At 44.7% G+C, this 22,180-nt stretch overlaps 1 long non-coding RNA gene across 1 annotated transcript in view; it reads right to left on the bottom strand.

Annotated features, from left to right (window-relative positions):
* Window positions 1-18,781: 18,781 nt before the first annotated feature.
* The window catches only part of LOC144327229 (uncharacterized), a 30,461-nt gene continuing 27,062 nt past the window's right edge, over window positions 18,782-22,180 (bottom strand). The window contains exons 2-3 of the long non-coding RNA XR_013392166.1: window positions 19,403-19,564; window positions 18,782-19,306 (exon numbers count right to left, since the gene is read on the bottom strand). This is a non-coding gene — a long non-coding RNA (uncharacterized LOC144327229). The remainder of the gene's footprint in view (window positions 19,307-19,402; window positions 19,565-22,180) is intronic.

Genomic DNA, 22,180 nt, shown 5'->3' with positions numbered 1-22,180 from the left:
CTGACTGATTATTAGAACAGCAGCCTTCTGCCTCCCCAGTCAAACTCACCTTGCTCCAACCCAGGTATTAACCTGGCTGGGAGAAGAAAGACAGGCACCCACAAGCCAACACTAATATTAGGCAGAGTGAGGCAGCTATTTTTAGGAGCTGATTTGGGGTGTCATGCAAGGGCAGGAATTTATTGAAGGTGATGATTCCCAGGGAGACGCACTTGTGGGATTTCCAGCCACAGGTGTCAAAATAACTTGGACAGCCTTGACTACTGTGTACCTTTATTTGAGGGGGGGGTGCCTAAAAGCTGTGGCATGTTCTGTTCTTGCACTACAGGCAGGCCTGTTCAGTGGTTTGATATTTTTGATCAGCCAGTCATTTTTATAATTTTGTGTTGTTTTTATTGTGTTTTATACTTGGTTGTATATACAATGTGTTATACAGTGGTGCCCCGCAAGACGAAATTAATTCGTTCCGCAAGTTTTGTCGTCTAGCGAATTTTTCGTCTTGCGAATTATTATTTAGACAAAGGAAACAAAGTCGCGAGACGTTTTCATCTTGCGAAGCAAGCCCATAGGGAAATTCGTCTTGCGAGGCAACTCGCAAACGGAAAAACCTTTCGTCTAGCGAGTTTTTTGTCTTGCGAGGCATTCGTCTTGCAAGGTACCACTGTATTGTATGAATTGGATATACATAAATATTATAATACATAGATGATGATGATATTATTATTATTATTATTATTATTATTATTATTATTATTATTGCCCTGCCCATCTGGCTGGGTTTCCCCTGCCACTCTGGATGGCTTACAGCATATATAAAACATAGTAAAACATCAAACATTAACTTCATTGATACAGACAGGGATTGGAGCTAGCCTTCATCTGTGATTTTTGCATTGCAGGGGATTAGACTAGATGACTGCTGGAGTCCCTTCCAGTGCCACAATTCCATGATTCTTGTTGTGATGAAGACTTCTCCCCACCAACATATTCTGACAGATCACATAAGAGAAAGGGCATTGCAGGGAAACCCCAGTTCATAAAATCAGATATGGGGATAGACGGGTTTTCAATGCATGATCATTATTTAAAAACGCTTGTTTGATTTGAGGTCAAAATATCGTGGTACAATTTTGAATGAAAACTGCTCATAATTTCACCATATCAGTATCTCATTATACTTTGAAGAAATGCTGGAGGATTGTTATTGCCGACTTTCCATAGGACCACCTTCATCCTTGTCTCGCAGTCACAAGAAGTGGGCATTTGGGTGGGACTCTGCTTGGATGGATAGTAACTGCAGCAGCTGTTAATAAGCATGAAGAAAGTCATGTTTAGGCAGCTTCCGTTAATGTATGCATCACAAGCTGATCCTATCTCATCACCCCTCCTGCCAGGTGAAGACAGCGTGCGAAGTTCTGGATTATATTAATAACACTTTGCAATTACACAGCACCTTTCATCCAGGAGCATCAAAGCACTTTGCAAGCCTTAATTAATTAAAGTTCACAACAGCCCTGCAAAGCAGCCAACAGGCCTGTTGTACATGCAGGGGAACAAAAGCATCCCTCTGGGAAGTCGTCCAGAAGCCGTCAACAAGAACTAATCAACCGCAGAGCTGGGAACAGAATCCTACGACTGGAAGACAGCAAAGGATGCCTTCTGTCTAACTGCAGGACCACACCCACATCCTATGACCAGCCTCATTCTAGGTCAGGCTACCTGGATGTGAGTCTCCAGAGTCCTAGGCAAAGATCTTTCCCACCTGGAGATCCTGTTAATGGCCTTCTGTGAGCAAACCATTTACTAAGCTCTGGTTAGGGATGGGTGAATTGCTTGTCTCTTATCTCTGTTACTGTTTCTGCCCGTAAGACGTGTGCATGTGTACAATCACATTGCAGCTCTCTTTTTTCTAAAAATGTGTATTCAAATGCTTATCGTGATATGTTTTCAAGAATTGCATCTTGCAGTGTTCAGAGAAATGGGAAATTTGGTGGAGAGCCCTGTTCCAGTCTACTCAATAGTCCAAGAGATGCGTCTCATGTCGTTTCATGATGATTAATCTCTTCAAGCATCCCTCGCTATGGTTTCACCTGCAGCTATAACCTCTCCTGGGCCAAGTGTTGTGATTGCTCTGTAATAGCTGCATTTGTGCATAATGCTAAGGCATGTTTTGTTTTAACAGTGGTGTGTTGTGTGTTCAACAACCCACAAGTCATCTCTCAAATGAGCAAACAAGCCGTGGCTTCTATCTCTGGCACTTGTTTTGTTTTCCCACCTCTTTTGCCTCGTGCCTCTGTAGCTTGGGGCTGGGTTGCCAAACATGGGTAAGGAAGGCTGTTGTGTTCAGACATAACGGCAATCTGTGGTTGGACTAAAACATAGTTTGTAAACCAACAACAAACCATTGCTTCACATCACGGTTTGCTGGCAGCAAACGAACTATAGTCTGCTGGATAGGTTCACACATTCATACAAACCGTAATTAGGTGAAATGTGAGCCAGGTCATTGGCTCCAGTTCTCATTGGCCTGTTCCAGCTCAGGAACTGAGTTTTCTCTGTGTACAAGGTGATTTACAACAGTTTCTCTTGGTCTGATCCAGCAGGACTCCTCTTATGTTCATGTAATCTCAAAAGAAATGTGTTCTTTGCTCTGCCCCCTGCAAAAAGGTTTTAAAAATGTGGGTGGAGGGAAGAGTAGGACTGCTCATTTACATAATACATCTTACAGGCTAAACAAGCTGGTTTTTATGTCATGAAATGGTTTTGGATGAAAGTCCTTTGATCAGCAAAAGGAGCGTGGAAAAAGAAACAGAATGAAGGAACACAGATTCCATTACAGTAGACGCGAAAACACTAAAATAGCATATTTTCTTGAGAATGAAATAAGATTAAATCCAGATGATCAGGAATAGTCCCACCCAGAAACAGGCAGTGAGAAGCTAAAAATGTTTTAGATATCTGTAGGTTATACATCTATACATTACAAACGTATGCACACAGAGCCAAAGAAAGCTGAGGTGGCAAACTCCACTGTTTCGGATTGCAGATGGGAACTCACGTAACTGAATGTTGCTCAGGACTAAACATAAAAAACCCTCCACATGGAGACCTGCATGCCAGGGGGATGGATTCGACTTTTCTGAACATCAGCCTCTCAGGTGCCCAATTTCTTGGGAGGAAATTATTTTGTACAAAGGAGCATCATGTGAGTTGTCTAATGTGGTACAGCCTAGCCACTGGGTTACAGCTTCAGTGAAAACTAGGCCAAAGGCACTGATACCAAACGTGCCATTGTTTTTTCAAAAAAAGAAGAAGCAGTATTGCCTTCCTTTGTAGGTGCAGCTTTAAATGCAAGCTCTGTTCTACAATGCAAGAAAGCAAGAATTGGGAGCACACTTAGTTTTCCTTTGAAGTCGAATCACCTGATGTTATGGTGACATTAGGTGATTGATAACAACAGAATGGCCCCACCCACCTGTCGGATGACTCACAGAGAGGGTTCAGGATCCATCCCCCATGACTAGATTCACTGAGAGACCTTCGGTCTGATGCTGTATGATGCTTTTTCTTTTTGAAATTTGTTTCTTATTGAAACTTTTCAGCATAGAATAAAATTCAAAAAAACAGATTTGTCTAAATAAAAAGAAAGAAAGAAAATAAAAAGAATAAAAAAAATACAAAGCCCTTTATTGGAGGTATTTAAAAAATAGAAATGAATACTGCACCCCCATTTTGCTTATTGTGAACCATGGTAACCATCTGGATAAGGCTGATAATATTTGCTCTTGCGTTCTTGCACACTTCCTGGGAATTTCTCTCTTAAAAAGGTTTGTGCATACAGATAGAGCAATACCCGTGTGCCTGCCCAGAACTGAAGAAGACAGTGGAAGAAGGAGTGATTAAGCTGAGGAGGACTTCTGGATACAATCTGTTGAACGCTGCAGACTGGCGTGGACAGCAAGCCGGGCAATAGTAATCAATTTCCATGACTTTGTGGAGGGGGAATAGGAATGTACAGAATGTACGGATCTGCACACACCCTGTTTGTGATGCAAGGTCCCTGAGCCTCCATTATGGAAAGGCATGAAGTTGTAGAGGTGCCCATGTTTACTAAACCGTTCGGCTTTCCATCTTATTTGGAGGCTGGAAAACAAGGACAAGTTATTGCTGGCATGTCAATGAACTGGGAAAATGTAATCAGGCAGTACCTTCGAGCTATTAGGCACAGTACAGAGCAAGATAAAATCACAAATCAAGAAATTCTGCACTGAGATTGCACAACTAAAGCAGGGTTTATTCTTTATTTTTTAAAAATTGGCTTCATTGGGGTTTACATGCCCCCTGCATTGGGGACATCATCCTTTGATCGGTGAAAGGCAAACACTGGAGGCATGTTTGCTGCTTAGTAGGTTTGTACTGGGCAGAAGACCAACAGAGGAAAGAGAACCAGAGATGTATTGTACAGGACCTCACCCAACATGACATCAGTATCACCATGTGGGAAAGGGACAGAATAGTTAACTAATATGTGGTGCAGAGAAGCATGAGAATGGGTTGAGCCTGAAGTGCTTCCCAGTGAAGTACAGTAATGCTGGATTAGAAGCCAAACACATACCCCTCTTGTGGAGATACTTGACTTTGTTGGAAACTCTAAAGCAGCCTTCCCCAACCAGGTGCCCTCCTGAAGATTTGGGCTGCAGCTTCTGTCAGCACACACTGGCTGGAGCTGGTTGGTGTTAGAGTCCATGAGCCTAGGGAAGGATGCTCTAAGGCAGGCGCCACCATACTTGGTCCTCCAGATGTTTTGGGACTACAATTCCCATCATCCCTGACCACTGGTCCTGTTAACTAGGGATGATGGGAGTTGTAGTCCCAAAACATCTGGAGGGCCAAGTTTGGGAAGCCTGCTGCAAGGGCTTCACCTTAGTCCCAGAGTTGGATGCACGGGTAAATTTACTGCGTTATGTGTGTGTGTGTGTGTTGCTGTTATGGAGGCAGCATTAGGCACCTCCCCTAGGCATAAACTGGTTTGGGGCACTAAATGGGTATCAAAGATTATGTTGACAGTTATTTAAAATAATACTCAATTATTCCATGCTTTCTTCTTCTTTTCGAAACAGCAGCCAAAACCAGCTTGCTTGCAGGCTTTCTGAGAGCGCCAAAGGCAGGCAGAGATACACTGCTGTGACTTTTATTTTGTCCTGAGTCTGCAGCCTAACACAGCAAAGCACACCCAGCCCCTCCTGAAGGAGGGAGGGGAAGGAGGGGGAAACCAGAGACATGTGACATCAACCAGCCAGCTGGAAGGGCTGTTTTGTCACTCTAGCTCACAACCAGTGGCTCTCAGCCTTCAGTTCCTCCAGCTATATCTCTTTCCACTATCTCCAGGTGTTTTCAGACTCCAGCTCCCATCAGTCCCAACCAGCATGGCTACAGTCAGGGATTATGGGAACTGTAGTCCAACATCTGGAAGACCACAGATTCCCCACCCCTTCCTTAGGGACTGTGCATTCTGAAATAACAAGAGGAATGTAAATCAGGGAGCACAAGTGCTTTGTTCAGTTTCTGCTCCCGTCAAGAGGTGGCCCTACATTTTCTAATCAAATAACATTGCATTATCACAAATGGAATAGAGAAAATCCGCTAATATGAACTGCCCTATTAAGGGTCAGATCACTGGCCCATCTACCCTAGTGCTGCCCACTCTGGCTAGAAGTGTCTCTTCAGAGACATACATACTAAATCTGGTGGAAGTGCCCCCCCCCCCAATATCTTGACTGAAAACAAATTCTGCAGAGTGTCACACCTGTGAGTCAAAACCACTTCCTCTACATTCTAGGACAGCCTTCCCCTTCATTGTGCCCTGTAGATGTTGTTGGACTACAAGTCCTATCATGCTGGACCATAGGCCATGCCATGCTAAACGTGGATGGTGGAGGTTGTAGCTGGGGATATAAGCGAATATGTCTATTTCAATTTCTCTCCATTTCCAATCTTAAAGTCAGCTCTCCACATTTCTGCATCAGTCTGCAATTTTTTATTTAAAAAAAGTCCTCATGAAAATTCATAAGTGAATTTCTCCTAATGCACACATGCTTGTGTACAAGTGTAAACTGCCCTGTGATCATTGGATGAAGGGCAGTAAAAGGTAAAGGTACCCCTGCCCGTACGGGCCAGTCTTGACAGACTCTAGGGTTGTGCGCCCATCTCACTCTAGAGGCCGGGGGCCAGCGCTGTCCGGAGACACTTCCGGGTCACGTGGCCAGCGTGACATCGCTGCTCTGGCAAGCCAGAGCCGCACACGGAAACGCTGTTTACCTTCCCGCTAGTAAGCGGTCCCTATTTATCTACTTGCACCCGGGGGTGCTTTCGAACTGCTAGGTTGGCAGGCGCTAGGACCGAGCAGCGGGAGCGCACCCCGCCGCGGGGATTCGAACCGCCGACCTTTCGATCGGCAAGCCCTAGGCGCTGAGGCTTTTACCCACAGCGCCACCCGCGTCCTTATATAGAAATGTAATTAGTATACACATCTTCAAAGCAATTTCTCCTCATATGATGCATTTTTGTATTTTATTTTCACTATTCTATGCATTTCTATGCACACTTTACTCCAGGATTTGCACTTTTGTGCACATTACTTGATCGGAGAACTACAGTGCAAAATTCAGAGAAGTGCGAATTTTGAAGGATGGTTGTGTTTTGTTTCACTTATTGCTTCAGAAAGTGAGAATTGAGTAGGTTCACCATAAATGCAACCTGAATCAATTTATTCCGCCATCTGTTATAGTGCAAACTATCTGGAGGGCACCAAATTGTGGAAGGCTGCTTTCGAAGTTGTATTTATCTCTCTCCACTTATATGGTACAGCCAAAAAGGAAGACTGAAAGTTTCTTTGAACTGACAGTGAAAGTCAAGAGGTAGTAATGTTTTCCCCTTCTTACAAACAGAGCTGAGTTAGTGCAACAGACTTCCTGATTTTCCTCGGTTAACAGATGTGACGTCTTGAGGTAAACCACACGTAACCTGCAACCATTACTGCTGTGTTGTTTATATGACCTTCCTCTGAAGAAGCTGTAGGGTTGCTTTTCAGCAAAATATGTACATTTCCCCGAGAACATCATTTCCAGTCATTCAGGGACTGGGCACTAAAAGGAAGAAGAGTCACTGATAATTTAGAAAAAGAGAGAGACTGAGGAAAAAGACGTCAGCAAATTACGATCAAAGGCTCTCTTTTTTTAGTAGATCATAAAACACAATTATTGTGTGGAAAGTCACCGGGGGGGGGGGGGTCTTTGAATTTTAAAAGTTCATTTATAAACCATTCTTCATTTAGAGGCATGACCTAAGGAGGATGAATTTTCTCCACTATTTTTGTCTTCAGGGGGAATTTGGGTACCCAAACCCAGCAAGAGAAGGCTGCTCCACATGCTAACTTATATTTTTCAGGTGCACGGCCAAAATATTTATAAGTGTATTAGGGGGTGGGCCCCTGTTCACCACCCACCATGACCTTGTCAAAGCCTCATCTCCTTCCTCCTCACCAAAACTAGCCCCTCCCCTTACCTTCTTGCCAAAGCCCCCCTCTCTGAAAGGTAAAGGTAAAGGGACCCCTGACCATTAGGTCCAGTCGTGGACGACTCTGGGGTTGTGGCGCTCATCTCGCTTTATTGGCTGAGGGAGCCGGCGTCCAGCTTCTGGGTCATGTGGCCAGCACGACTAAGCCGCTGCTGGTGAACCAGAGCAGCACACGGAAACACCATTTACCTTCCCGCCGGAGCGGTACCTATTTATCTACTTGCACTTTGACATGCTTTCGAACTGCTAGGTTGGCAGGAAAGGACCGAGCAACGGGAGCTCACCCCGTCGCGGGGATTCGAACCACCGACCTTCTGATCAGTAAGTCCTAGGCTCTGTGGTTTAACCCACAGTGCCACCCATGTCCAAAGCCATCCCTCCCCTCACTCCTTGCCAAAGCTATCCTTCCCCTTACATCTCGCCCAAACCACCCCAGAGCCCACCAAAATCATTCCACCCCTTCCCCTTAGACCTTTCCAAGCTTCCACTCACTAGCCTGAGCTGCCTGCCAGCCTGGGCTGCCTGGCTTTTCGCTTGCCAGCTTGGGCTGCCCACTCATTTCTTTTCTGGCCTGCAACACCGGCCTGCCTCTGTCTCCATTTCCCTTGCCCTTTCCCTCTGACGCTGTTGCAATGGCCCAGCAGCTCTGCAAGCCCAGTTTGTCGTCATGCTGTCATTCATTTTGCCACCTGTTGGCGGCCATGCAAACCGCAGCATGACAACATCCTTAGGAAAATATGTATTGGGAAAGATATCTAAGAGCAGGACGGAACGTAGCTCAGGAACAGAATGTATTATATGCATGTTATTGTAAACTGCCTTTAGTTCAGTTCAGTGTAGGTGAGATATAAATTATATATAAATCCAAGAGGGGAAATCTGGAATAGAGAAGCAGCAGCAGCCGGTAGGGGTGGGCTTGCTTAACTCTTTCCTCACTCACAGCAACTCTGCTTGGAAATCCCCTGCTCTTATCCTGCTACAAAGTTACAAATACATTTGTATGACTCTGTGTTTGGGATTCCATAGGCAAAAAGTGGCTTGGGAGAGGGGAGACCATAATGGATTGCCAACTTTCCTGGGCTCAGAATTGAAAATGGATGGTGGGAGATTGAATAAATAAAATAATATGTTTCCTGCCAAGTTGGTTTTTAGTGCACCATAAATTCCCTGTTGCATTCTAGATGAAGAAGCTCACTGCAAAGGCATTTTGAGCCCGAATGGGTTTACCGTAATTTTCGCTCCATAACACGCAGTTTTTTCCTCCTAGAAAGTAAGGGGAAATGTCTGTGCGTGTTATGGAGCGAATGCCTACGGATGGCAGGGGAATCTGCTGCAGTTGTGAGCAGTCCGTGGTTCGCTTTGAAACAGCAAAGCGGGTGTAAGCGGCTCCTGTCAGCGAGCCGAGCCGGGGAGGAGGGAGAGAAGCAGAGCGGGAGAGGAGAGGAGCCGCTTACACGAGTGTAAGCGGCTCCTGTCTGGTTGGCTGCTTTAAAACAACCCCGTGTTCTATGTCCCTCTCTCCTACCCACTGAGCTGCTAAGTAGCAGCAAAGCTTTTCAGCCAGCTGAGCCAGGGAGGAGGGAGAGAAGCAGAGCGGGGTTTGCTCTCTATCCCTGCCTGCAGTTTTTTGCTGTCCGATTTTGGATTAGCCACTGTAGGGGCTGTGTGTGTGTGTGCTTGAGCTATCCTTCTCCTCCTCCTGCTTCCAGTTCACTCTCCCAGCGCCCCTGCGCTCTCCTGCGACTTTAGGATTGATACTGTGTGTGTGTGTGTGTGGCATCCTTCTCCTTCTCTTGCTTCCCACTCCCAGCGCCCCTGCGCTCTCCTGCGACTTTAGGATTGATTCTCTCTCTCTCTCTCTCTCTCTCTCTCTCTCTGTGTGTGTGTGTGTGTGTGTGTGTGTGGCATTGTTCTCCTTCTCTTGCTTCCTGTTCACTCCCCCAGCGCCCCTGCGACTTCCAGCACCCCTGTGACTTTAGGATTGATATTCTGTGTGTCTGTGTGTGTGAGAGGGATTGTTCACTTTCTCTTGCTTCCCGTTCACTCCCCCAGCGCCCCTGCGACTTCCAGCACCCCTGTGACTTTAGGATTGATATTCTGTGTGTCTGTATGTGTGAGAGGGATTGTTCGCTTTCTCTTGCTTCCCGTTCACTCCCCCAGCGCCCCTGCGACTTCCAGCACCCCTGTGACTTTAGGATTGATATTCTGTGTGTCTGTGTGTGTGAGAGGGATTGTTCACTTTCTCTTGCTTCCTGTTCACTCCCCCAGCGCCCCTGCGACTTCCAGCACCCCTGCAACTTTAGGATTGATATTCTGTGTGTCTGTGTGTGAGAGAGGGATTGTTCACTTTCTCTTGCTTCCCGTTCACTCCCCCAGCGCCCCTGCGACTTCCAGCACCCCTGTGACTTTAGGATTGATATTCTGTGTGTCTGTGTGTGAGAGAGGGATTGTTCACTTTCTCTTGCTTCCCGTTCACTCCCCCAGCGCCCCTGCGACTTCCAGCGCCCCTGCAACTTTAGGATTGATACTCTCTCTCTCTCTCTCTGTGTGTGTGTGTGAGAGAGAGAGAGAGAGGCATTGTTCTCCTTCTCTTGCTTCCCGTTCACTCCCCCAGTGCCCCTGCGACTTTAGGGTGACTTTAGCATGGATCCACATGGATCCTCAGGATTTTTGCATTGGGCTACCCCAAACTCACCGTCAGATCACATGTCTGTGGCCACAGCATGAACCACAAAAATCATACATCCACTGTTTCATTTAGAATATTTTTTTCTTGTTTTCCTCCTCTAAAAACTACGTGCGTGTTATGGTCTGGTGCGTGTTATAGAGCGAAAAATACGGTAAATAGTTTTCACTCGGTGTAAAATAAACAAGCAGACGGAGTCTTAACTTTCTCAGGTTTTTTTAAAAAAATAAATCTTAGTTCCCCTCAATGGTAGTCATTGTGGCCAATTCTAATGGGCAGTGTGTGCAAATGAGTAGTTCTGGTTCTTCATCCTGAAAGACGTTGCAACCGTAAGATTTGGGGTGGGGAACATGTGACCCTCCTGATGTTCTTGCAATCTAGCCCACCATCATTCCTGCCCACTGAGAATACTGGCTGAGGCTGGTGGGAGTTGCAGTTCAACAATAATGGGCCACAGGCTACCCACACCTGCCTAAAATCAAATATTGCCCTCCCTGCGAGAAAAAACTAAGGACAATCAACTGTTGCTTGCAGTTCAGCTCAGCTTATCAGTGTTTGGAGTGGTTTTTTTAATGGCTGAAGTCTCAAGTCAGAGCAAGTTCCAGGTCATCTCAACCTTGTAGCGCTGCCAAGAAGAAGATATGCAGCCTCTCTCTGCTCCGGGTATCTGATAATCTCTAAGCAGTAAAACCAGCCTGGAAGCAGAGAAGCTTAGCCCTGGTTCTGAGCTTGTGGAAATAGAGTTATGAGAAAAACCTAAGAACATAAGAAGAGTCGGAGTGCTAGAGCATCTGCTCTGCATGCAGAAGGTCGCAGGTTTGATCCCCAGCATCTCCAGGTAGGGTTGGGAGAGACTCCCTGTCTGAAATCCTGGAGAGCTGCTGCCAGCCAATGTAGGCAATACTAAGCTAAATGGACCAAGAGTCTGACTCAGTACAAGGCAGCTGCCTGTGTTCCTGTGCATGTGCACATTCAATGTGTCTGGTGGATTTTGAGATCCAGTGTGGTGTAGTGGTTAGAGTGTCAGACTAGGACCTGGGGCTCTAGGGTTCAAATCCCCACTCTGCCATGAAGCTCAGTAGGTCAGTCAATGCCTCTCAGCCTAACCTAATCCTCATTTGAGGATTAAATGAGATGGGGGAGAACCATGTACAGCACATTAAGCCCCTTGGAGAAAATAAGGTGGGATATAAATGCAACTAACTAGCTAACTAGCTAACTGACTAACATCAAAAGTCCATCAAATAAGCACAGACACATACAGAGAAACAGGGTATATTCATAGCGTGGGGTTTTAAAGCACACACACATTGGTACATCAACATCTTCTTTGCTGTGCAGCAAACTTCACTCTCGGAAGCCGAGGGAGAACAACCACAAGGAAACAGAAAGCAAGGGGCGATAAAGAGAAAGACTCTGACAAGAGAATTTGTTCAGTCCTTATCGGAGTGTATGTCATGTACCAGGCATGCAGAGAATCCCATCTCTCCATCACACACAGATTGATAGTGGGGTTATTGTGTTTTTTAAAAAGGGAACTTTTTTAAAAAGGGGGGAAAGTGGTTGAACAAATGCTTGGACAGCTAGTGGCCTTGCTAGACTGAAATGTGTATGGTTAGGGCTCTCGTGGAATATTGAATCAGGCCCAAACTGAATATAATGAGTGATCTCCCAGCATCACTGTCTTTTGCATTACACAAAAAAAGCTTCAGGGGAATTGAGTCTGGATCAGATCCATATAATGGGCCCTGGGCAGATGGCAAATCCCACTAACAGAGCTGCTAATACTTGAGAGGGTAAAACACATCAGTAATAATGTTGTTGTTGTTGTTGTTGTTGTTGTCATACATACATACATACATACATACATACATACCCCACACATCTGGCTGGGTTTCCCCAGCCACCCTGGGTGGCTCCCAACAGAATATTCAAAACATGCTAAAACATCAAACATGAAAAACTTCCCTAAACAGGGCTGCCTTCAGATGTCTTCTAAAAGTCAGATAGTTGTTTATTTCCTTGACATCTGATGGGAGGGTGTTCCACAGGGAGGGCGCCACTACCAAGAAGGCCCTCTGCCTGGTTCCCTGTAGCTTCGCTTCTCTCAGGGAGGGAACTGCCAGAAGGCCCTCGGAGATGGACCTCAGTATTTGTTGAGGGTTCCCTCTGTTGTCACCTGGCATGGCCAGGCAAATGCTGGGGCCCACCAAGGCTGATAGCAGTCACTAGCATCCTTTTGCTCTGTTTCCCCCTCCCACCCCTGATATTTGTACTCAAATGGTTGACAAGCACAGTGAAATAACGTGCCGGCCAAGGCCACAGCAACTACTCATCTTCATTTCCCCACAATGACTGTGGTCCCCAAGTGTGTCAGATCCCAGTGGCCTTCTGGGGGAAAGAAGTTGGAGGGCAGCTGTAGCCTCAGCTGGTGCTTCCCTTTGCAATGTTCTTGCAATTTGCAATCTGATAAGAAGGGGCTCCTGCTCACCCATCCTCACCAGAGTGGTCTGCTGTGGGTGGGTGGGGGGCATCGGGACACAGTGGACCTCTAAGTCAAGATGCTGGCTCTGTGTGCAGGTTGCAGAAACCAGAGATGCCCAGAGGTTGGGGACAGAGACTGTAGACATGATCCTGCTCCCCCAGTCTTGCCTTCATATTTTCAGTAAACACGCGGACATCAGGTGAGATTGAAGCTATAGTTCATGCAGCCAGTAAATAACTTGATGTTAACTGTGTGACTGCAGTTACAGCAAACACTTTAGTTATGTTACTAAATACAGTGGTACCTCAGGTTAAGAACTTAATTCGTTCTGGAGGTCCATTCTTAACCTGAAACTGTTCTTAACCTGAGGTACCACTTTAGCTAATGGGGCCTCCCACTGTCACTGCCCTGCCGTGGTGCGATTTCTGTTCTCATCCTGAGGTAAAGTTCTTAACCCGAGGTACTATTTCTGGGTTAGCAGAGTCTGTAACCTGAAGCGTCTGTAACCTGAAGCACCTGTAACCCAAGGTACCACTGTAGTAGCCTTGGAGTTGAGCAGCATCAAGGCCAGAAGGGGTAAGGAAGGGAAGTTTAATCCTACCATGGTCCCAATGAATCCAGAATTCATAGGAGGAATGCATCTAGTGGACTAACCCCAGGTGCAGGATATGGGATGGTCCATATTATAGCTCCAAAACAGAACAGGTGCTTTACATGCAGGTATCTTCAGTTAAAAATGAACTCTTTCAGGTAGGGGGTTTAGGAATGCCCTCCCCCTCCTTCCACCTGGGGGTGTGGCAAGCTACTGCCATTCAAAAGAGAGAGGGGACTAGAAGGTTCTTTCTGATGCTGCTCAATGAATTTCTAGGTGGAATAACTCTCACGAGAAAACTGGATCTGAATATGTAAGTGCAGGTTATCTTCTTCTGCACACGAAAATCAAGGAGCTGAACCCAGTGATGTTGTTTTCCAAGGGCTCTGGCAGCAGCTCAAAAAGAAGAGCAAAGACAGCCAGTTCCCGTTCACAGGCAAGTCCCTACATTTCCATGGGGTGAACATTACGCTTTAAAAAGTGTGATCCTCACCCCCTCCAGGGCTATTTTGCAAATTGACGACTTCTAATAAACACACATGCACACACACATGCTGCAGATTGCTCAAGTAGGCAAACGAAATGGCAGTGGGTTGTTGTTGTTTTATATACCGTACTCGAACATTCAGAGCCACGGAGCAACTGAAGCCGGGATCCAGGTGAAAATTCTGCACAACTGCTGATGTGCCAAGTTGAACTCCGCTTGTATGGTGGGTGGACCAGCCCTGGGAATTGATAAACATCTTATTTTTGTTTCCTGGTGGAGGACTGTAAAAACGGAACGCGGTGTGTGCATGACTAAAGGCTCGTCCACACCTGCATCTGCCTCATGATTTCCAGGCACAGATCTGAGTTTTTCTTTTGTTGCACTGCCTTCCCTGGGAAAACCCACGTTTTGCCACTGAACAGGAACAAACACCAATTAGGCTTTCTGCGGACTGATGTTTGTTCAAATTCAGTGGCAAACGTGTAGATGAGCCCCAAGTTTGACTTGGACATAAGGCAAGCCCTGCAGGAGCAGAACAAAGGCTTGTGGAGCCCTGTATCCCACGGTGGATAGCCAAGTGTCTCTGGGAAGCCCACAAATAGAACATACTGATGACAGTAGCAACCCAATCTTTAATGGCCCTAGATATCTGGTCTGCAGCGGCCTATTGTATTGGGAAGGGCAGATAAGCTGTGGTCCTCTAGATGCTGTTGAACTCCAACTCCCATCAGTCCCAGCCAGCATGGTCAATGGTCAGGGATGGTGGGAGCTCGAGTCCAACAACATCTGGAGGGCCACATGTTCGCCATTCCTGGATTACAGGGAGAAAACAAAAAGAGCCTGCATTCTCTGGAGATGGAGCAAAGGTTGCATGCTGAGCTTCCAAGCTCCTCCCCCTCTTGACTCTATTTTGGCTTCTTTTCCCTTACACGGTTACTTGGCTTTATTATGTCGCTGCTGACTATGTTATGTGGATTGGTTATTTTCTAATGTGTCTTTTTTTGGTTGTTAGTGGCCTTGGGCATTTTTTCCTCTTCTTCTTCTTCTGGAAAGTTGGAATAAAAATGTAACAAATCTGTAATGAACCAATCAGAATGGTGGGAACTAGTAAGAAGGTGGAGCAAAACTGCTTACTTCATTGATTGACAGCACATTGGCATCCTTTGCAAGTCATGAAAAGGCCTGGATCAAGTTGCTTTGGGGAAAGGTTGTCGTTTCCTTTCCCCAAAGCAACTTGATCCAGCCGTTTTACAGTGGAGGCTGGCTGGAAATCTATGGGCAGGCTTGGGAATTTTGCTTATACAGGCTTTTCTTGACTAAATTTGAGGTTCCTTTTCAGATCCCTTCAGACTTTGTGGAGTCGACAGGACTGGGATTTCAGTTTGTCATCTACCTGTCTTGGCCTGTGCCTGCATCATCACTCTTGTCAGTTTTTAGTGTCTTGCTGGCTGAAATAATTGTGCGTTCTCCATCCACAGGTGGTTCCCCCCCCCCCTGGGAATTGCATGCAACTCTCAGCTTCTGCAATTCCGTTCATGCACTTTTCTAATGAGATACATGCAGTGTGTAAATAATAATAATAATAATAATAATAATAATAATAATAATAATAATAATAAAAAAGAAGAGATCCTGAAGTACCCCAAGATGTCAGTGTATTGTGTGTGATTTTTAGGGGATGAGAACGCAGACAGTGTTCAGGATCACGGTGCAGCAGATCCTGAATCCAGATTTTATGTTTTTTAATCGTAGAGAATATTAGCACCTTTTCCAGAGAGTGTAAAGAAGGAAGGACGAGATAGGAAGCACCACACAAGATTATTATTTCTTTGCACTGATTACGTAGGAACATTTGTACCTATTCAATAAGAAGCACGATTTTCCCTGCAAAAAATAGATAGTTGAGGACAGTCACAGATCATGAAATGCAAGTTGGTCTGTGTTCTCCTCCTTGTAAATATTACTACAGCAAATCATGTGAAGAATATTTGGTGTGGTCACTACCACATGTAGTATGGTGCTCAGACCAAGAAATCATAGGATCATATAATTTTAGAATTGGAACTTCCAAGAGATCTTGGGGGGTCATCTAGTGCAGCCCCCTAATGTAGGGAGCAACTATAGCGACCATTAGGGGTGCCATGTTTTGAAGAGCAAGAAAGAGGGCGCTATGACAGCCATTCAAAGCAAATAAATGCGATTTGTCTCAAATTTTACCCCTGCAAAAGAGGATGTGTCCTGGAAAAAATAGGAGCCATGGCAACCATGTCAGATGGCTGTTCAGCTTCTGCTTCAATGCCTGTCATGAAGGAAAGTGCATCACCTCCAGGGGCAGTCTGCTCCACTGTGAAACAGCTTTTAGCATTAGGAAGTTTGTCCTGATGTTTAGCAGAAATCCACTCCCTTGCCACTTCCGTCTGGTAATTCTTGTCCTGCCTGCTGAAGCAATGAGGTCTTGGCATCTTTGGCATGAGCCTAGCCTTTAGATATTTGAAGAAGGCTATCCCATCTCTCTTTAATCTGATCTTCTCTACGCTAAGCATGCCCAGCTGCTCCTACCAATTTCTATTAGGACTTGGATTCCAGATGCCTCGTCAGCCTTGGACATTGTCCAGTTTTTCAATGTCCTTCTTAAAATGTGGTACCCAGAGCTGGACACTACACTCACAAGAGTAGCACAAAACAGAACCAGCACTTCTCATAATTTGGTTGCTATGCTACTGTTAATACACCTAAGATTGCATTAGCATTCTTTTCAGTAGCATCACACTTCTTGCTCATTGTTCTGCTATTTATCAACTTTGATCCAAGCTTTGTAACTGGATATGTGTGAAGGAGCATTTATTTTTACTGTTATAGTATTGAAAAGGAATTCTTAAAACTCTAAATCATTATAGCTGTGTGGAACACGTTAAGCACACAGGAATAGGAAAGAAATGTTTTCCTAACCTTTTCCAAGTTTTTATAAACAGTTGTATAAAGCCACGTAATAGTTATATAAATCTATAAATTATGAGTATTGTCTGTTTTATATATTTATTGTCTGTTTGTGTGTGTGTTTGTGTGTGTGTGTGTTCTCTACCTTCTACACCAGTTTTTTTCTTGCATAGAATAGGTGAGAGTCATTTGGTGATAGCAGTGGGAAACTTTAATCTGCAACACAGATTCATACTCAGTATTCATAGGTAGTATATCTTGATGGACTCATTGGGAGCAGCAGATTAAGCACTAAATTGGCAACCAAAACAGCAGCCAAATTTGCTCTTTGAACAGTAGCAATTCCAATGTTTAATTCAATTACAGGGCAGTAAGAAAAATTACAAAGGCAATTACTTCAGAGATCCCCTGACATCATCATAAGCAACCTGGCACCATCATAAGCAGCAATTGGACACATTTGTGCGAGGAAATATATTTTCTAGGATCACAGAAATCCTTGCAGATGTGAAACAACTGGTAGAAAGAAAACACAGCAAACAAGTTCATTCTCATGACTGAGTTATCTACACCCCCGCATTTCATCGCTCCCAAGAAATGACTTTCCTTCGTGGAGACAACACCTTAATAACAACGGCAACCTTGTCCTCAAAAGTGAAAAACAGCTACAGGTAGGACTGCAAAGAATTGTCCCACAAAACCCAGAGTAAGCCAAAGATAAGCAGTATGGATTATGCTTCACAATACCTGTATTCATTTGAACGCTGCTACTGTGTTGGCAAGTTATGGTGCTTTTGACTGTGAATTCAGCTCTTCCCCCAAGATCTGTCGTTAAGAGCACTCTCCAAATTTTTGATTTAGCTCTACCGAGGAAATAAAATTAAGACAATGCAGCAGATTTGGCCAGCCTGGTACGCACCAGATGTTTTATTTTGTTTTGTTTTTTTAGCTTTTAATATTTAATAGACTATTGTATTTTTAAAATTTTATTTATTTAACATAATTATTACAAAATATAAGCAAAATATTGCAAATACATACATACATACATGTTTCAGATAAGCACACATATATAAAAAGAACAAAAGAGGAAAAAAGAAAGAAAAGAAGAAAAAAGAAAAAATAAAGAGAAGAAAAAAAGTTAGAAGAATTTTTTCCAAATTTATTCTACAAATATCTCAATAATAAAATTTCATTGATTGACTTCCATCGCTTACACTGTGCTTCCTATATACATTTTAAGCAAGATTGTATCTGTTATTCTGTATTTTTCCCATACAATCTCACACGAATATTCTAATCAACAAGTTTCTAAATCTTCAGATGTTTTGGACTACAATTTCTATTGGGCCTGATGGGAATGGTAGTCCAAAACATCTGAAGGGCACCCGCTCCCTCCAAGAAAGATCATCGTAGGAAGGAAAAGACCAATCTTCTCCCCCTCCATCAGCAGACCGGGTTGCAGCTGCAGGGAGATTCCCCTTCCCTTCCACAGAAAAGACCCTGCTACAACCACCATTAACTCTGGGATTGTGGAACCAAAGGGGAAAGGACTCTGGCCCCATCCATTGGCCAAATGAACAAGGGCCTCCACCTGCTATTCAAGGAAGGCCATCAGCACAGAAAGCCTGGCCTCCAACTGTACCTCAGCTGTTTCTCAGAATTGATGCCACTCTAACTTTTTCTTCCATTCCCCTTAGCTTGTATGTCAGATATTTTGTATGCCTGATGGCATGACCTCTCTCTTCCTCTTTCTCTGGCTGTGTGCACACTATACATTTAAGCACATTATTTCCCCGAAAGAAGCTTGGGAACTGTAGTGTGTCAAACTACAGTTCCCTGGCTTCTTCGGGTCAAGTTATGTGCTTTAAAGGCATTGTATGTACGTAACCAGAGTCTCATCCCCATCTCCTTTTTTTGATTGCAAGACTTCTCTCCCCCTGCCCCTTAGGGGAAAAATAATTTTCTAACAAGCAGGATTAAAAAAATAGTAAGCAAATAAATAAACATATCCTGAGTTTCCAGTCTGTTAAAAATACAAATAGCAATGGCTTATCCAATTATGGGTATTTTTAATTTTTTATTGCTTGTGGGTGAGCTAAGGCTTGCAAAGTAGCTATATAGCATTTAAAAGTGCTATAATAATATAAAGTTTGATTAATGACTCCTGATGTTTGCAGACATCCACCTCCCATTTTGAATGTTTAGCTCCAAGTCTGGGTCTAGTGTTAGTCAATGTCTAACCACCTCATGGAAACTGCTGGGCTCTGTGGAAGGATCAGGGCCAGCGGAAGGTGTCTTGGTTTGTGAGGAACAAGGTCAGAACCAGACTGAAAGAAAATTGGTTTGGTCTGCTTTTCGGAAACCTGGTACGGCAGGAGCTAAGATGTGCAGACATTACGGTTAAGCTGGCTTGTTGATTTGAGGAGGCTTGTGGGAGTGGGGAGGCCAGTTAGGGGAAGGGTTACATCCAGAAATTCCCTGAGCCTGCTTCGTACACAAGTAGATGCCGCCGCGAAGCACCGTCAGTCATGCCGCATTTATCTGAAGAATGGGAGAAAGAGAAAAGAGAACAGAAGTCTTTGCCAGGAGCGAACAAAGTGGGCATGCCTCTTAAATAATTACCCCAGGACTGATTACCTTTCCAAGTAATTAAACATTATGAAAGGTTATTAACGTGCTGATAATAGACAGCTTTGAAAATTGCCAGCGCAGCGTGAGGGAGCAGCAGACAACCACATGGCTGAGAACAGGTTTCTGTAGCCTCGCGAAGGCCTCAGACTTCACATTGTCAAGCAGCTCCTGCAGAAAAAGAGGTGGGGAGAAAAGAAATAAAAGGCCTGTTTCTGTTAAAGGAGCAAAAAGAGAGCAGTGTGTGTGTGTGTGTGTGTGTGTGTGTCCATGAAAGTGGCATAGCGGGGCTGAAAATTGCATGGAGACAGCAGGGGGAGAGGAGGGAGGTGTACATGTTCCATAAAACAGAAAGCCTCACCCACAGACATGGAGCGATCTAAATTATGCCTCTCTGAACCAGCCTGGCCAATTTGTGCCTGGGGCGGGTTAACGCCAGCGCAGGGCCAGCCAAGCAGGTGTTCACCAGCTTTTTAATTCCAGAGGAAGGTGTGTTGGTGGTGGAGGTGGTGATGGAAGCTGCCTCCTGTCCTCTTCTCTCTTTTTTTAGGGTTTGTTCAGCTTCCCACAAGCTTCCGGGTATTATTTATTAATTAAAGGTATATCCCACTCTTTCTCCCAAAAGAGCCCAGGATGGGAAAAGACAAGTGGTAAAAGAATTACTAGAAGGAGGAGGAGAAAGAAGAGGAGAAGGAGAAGGAGAAGGAGAAGGAGAAGGAGAAGGACAGATGTAGAGTGGGAAAGATCTCAGCCTTAAAATCTTGTTGAAAGAAGGTCTTCAGTGGTTGCTGAAAAGACAACAGATATGGTGCCTGTCTTAATATTCAAGGAAAGGGGGTTCTAAGGAGGAGGTGCCACAACACTAAAGACCTGGTCCCTATGTTGTGCGAAACATACCTCCTGATAAGATGGTCTCTTCAGGAGGCCCTCATCTGCACAGTGCTTTGACCAATTGGGTTTGTAGAAATCTTTCAGGCCTCTGGTCCCAAGCTGTATAGGGCAAAGTCAGCATCTGAAGCCTAGACTGGTAGCTAATTGGCAGCAGAGGATGAAGTGTGATGGTTGTCTATTTTGTTCCTTCGTTTCCAGTATGGACTGAAAGGTGGGTTGGTGGAAAAGTACTTCTCCTGTCACGTACCTCCGTTTTCCCCAGTAGCAATGCAGCGATTGAGCTGGCCTTGTCTTTGGAGAAGGTGAGATGTGGTGCGGGCCCATGTGGGCTCACCTTGTGGCATCAGTGGTGCCTGCGGTGGCTCTGAGCAGTACAGGGTAGGTGGATGTTGTTGTTGTTGTTGTTGTTTAGTCGTTTAGTCGTGTCCGACTCTTCGTGACCCCATGGACCAGAGCACGCCAGGTACCTCTGTCCTCCACTACCTCCCGCAGTTTGGTCAAACTCATGCTGGTAACCTCGAAAACACTATCCAACCATCTTGTCCTCTGTTGCCCCCTTCTCCTTGTGCCCTCCATCTTTCCCAGCATCAGTGTCTTCTCCAGGGAGTCTTCTCTTCTCATGAGGTGGCCAAAGTACTGGAGCCTCAGCTTCACGATCTGTCCTTCCAGTGAGCACTCAGGGCTGATTTCCTTAAGAATGGATGCGTTTGATCTTCTTGCAGTCCATGGGACTCTCAAGAGTCTTCTCCAGCACCATAATTCAAAAGCATCAATTCTTCGGCGATCAGCCTTCTTTATGGTCCAGCACTCACTTCCATACATCACTACTGGGAAAACCATGGCTTTAACTATACGAACCTTTGTTGGCAAGGTGACGTCTCTACTTCTCAAGATGCTGTCTAGGCCTGTCATTGCCCTTCTCCCAAGAAATGAAGGTGGATGTAGCCACCATTTTAATCACTCACAGCACTGCCATGACATAGCATTCCTCTGTGGCATTATGGGGTCTTAACATGGCAGCTAGATTGTTTTAAAGGAAGTCCAAGCCCCTACCAGAGTGCTGGAGCACCAGCTGGTACCCAAAGATACCAAGTGCTGAAGTCATTCCTGGCAAAGTCCTGAACTGTAACTTTCAAAGTTGAATAGAAGAGAGTTTTCAGGCAGGTGCAACTTGTCACAGAGGAGTGAAAGAAGTTCAAAATCCCCTCTCCCACACAACTATGTAAGGTTCAGGGGCCCTGCCTACATTTGTATCTGGCCATCTTCTCTAGTGCTTTTCGCCACTCCCTCACTTAAGAAGTGGGAAAATAACCTCAAACAAATAAGAATATAATGGTGTGGTTACCACTGGTTCAACCCACTTTAAGTCAGTGTGGGTCACTAACATATAGAATAAGAGAACAAGACGAACATACTTTTAAAGAAGATTGGGAAATGTTTATTGAATATATTGGGGGGGGGGTTGTGTACACTTGAAAACATTGGCAGCATTAAGATAAATTCAACAGTGTAAATAAGTTTTGATGGATGTAATAATGGAATACTGAATGATTTAGTTTATGTAAGGATCTATGTTGTGCAAAATGAACCATGGAAAGAGAAGAAGGGATGTCATTGATATTTTAAGGTTGTTTAAATGAATATTCTAAAATGTAAAACAGAAAATTTAATAGAAATTATTAAATAATAATAATAAGTCAATGTGAGTCCACCAGTTTGAAAGCCCTTTTGCTTGTGGATGCGATAGCAGATTCCTCCATGCAGGATGGGTGGAAGTCAGACAGAGAATCTTTGTGCTGTCACAGATTCAATCGGTGGGTTTTCTTTCCTAGCTTTCTAAGAACTTAATACAGACATTTTGCTGGGATGGTTTCATATATCCAGTGCAGTAGACAG

The sequence above is a fragment of the Podarcis muralis genome, chromosome 3 (genome assembly GCF_964188315.1).
Source record: "Podarcis muralis chromosome 3, rPodMur119.hap1.1, whole genome shotgun sequence".
NCBI lineage: Eukaryota > Metazoa > Chordata > Lepidosauria > Squamata > Lacertidae > Podarcis > Podarcis muralis.
The sequence above is the reverse complement of the archived record's forward strand: the minus strand, read 5'-3'. Positions and strand labels throughout refer to the sequence as shown.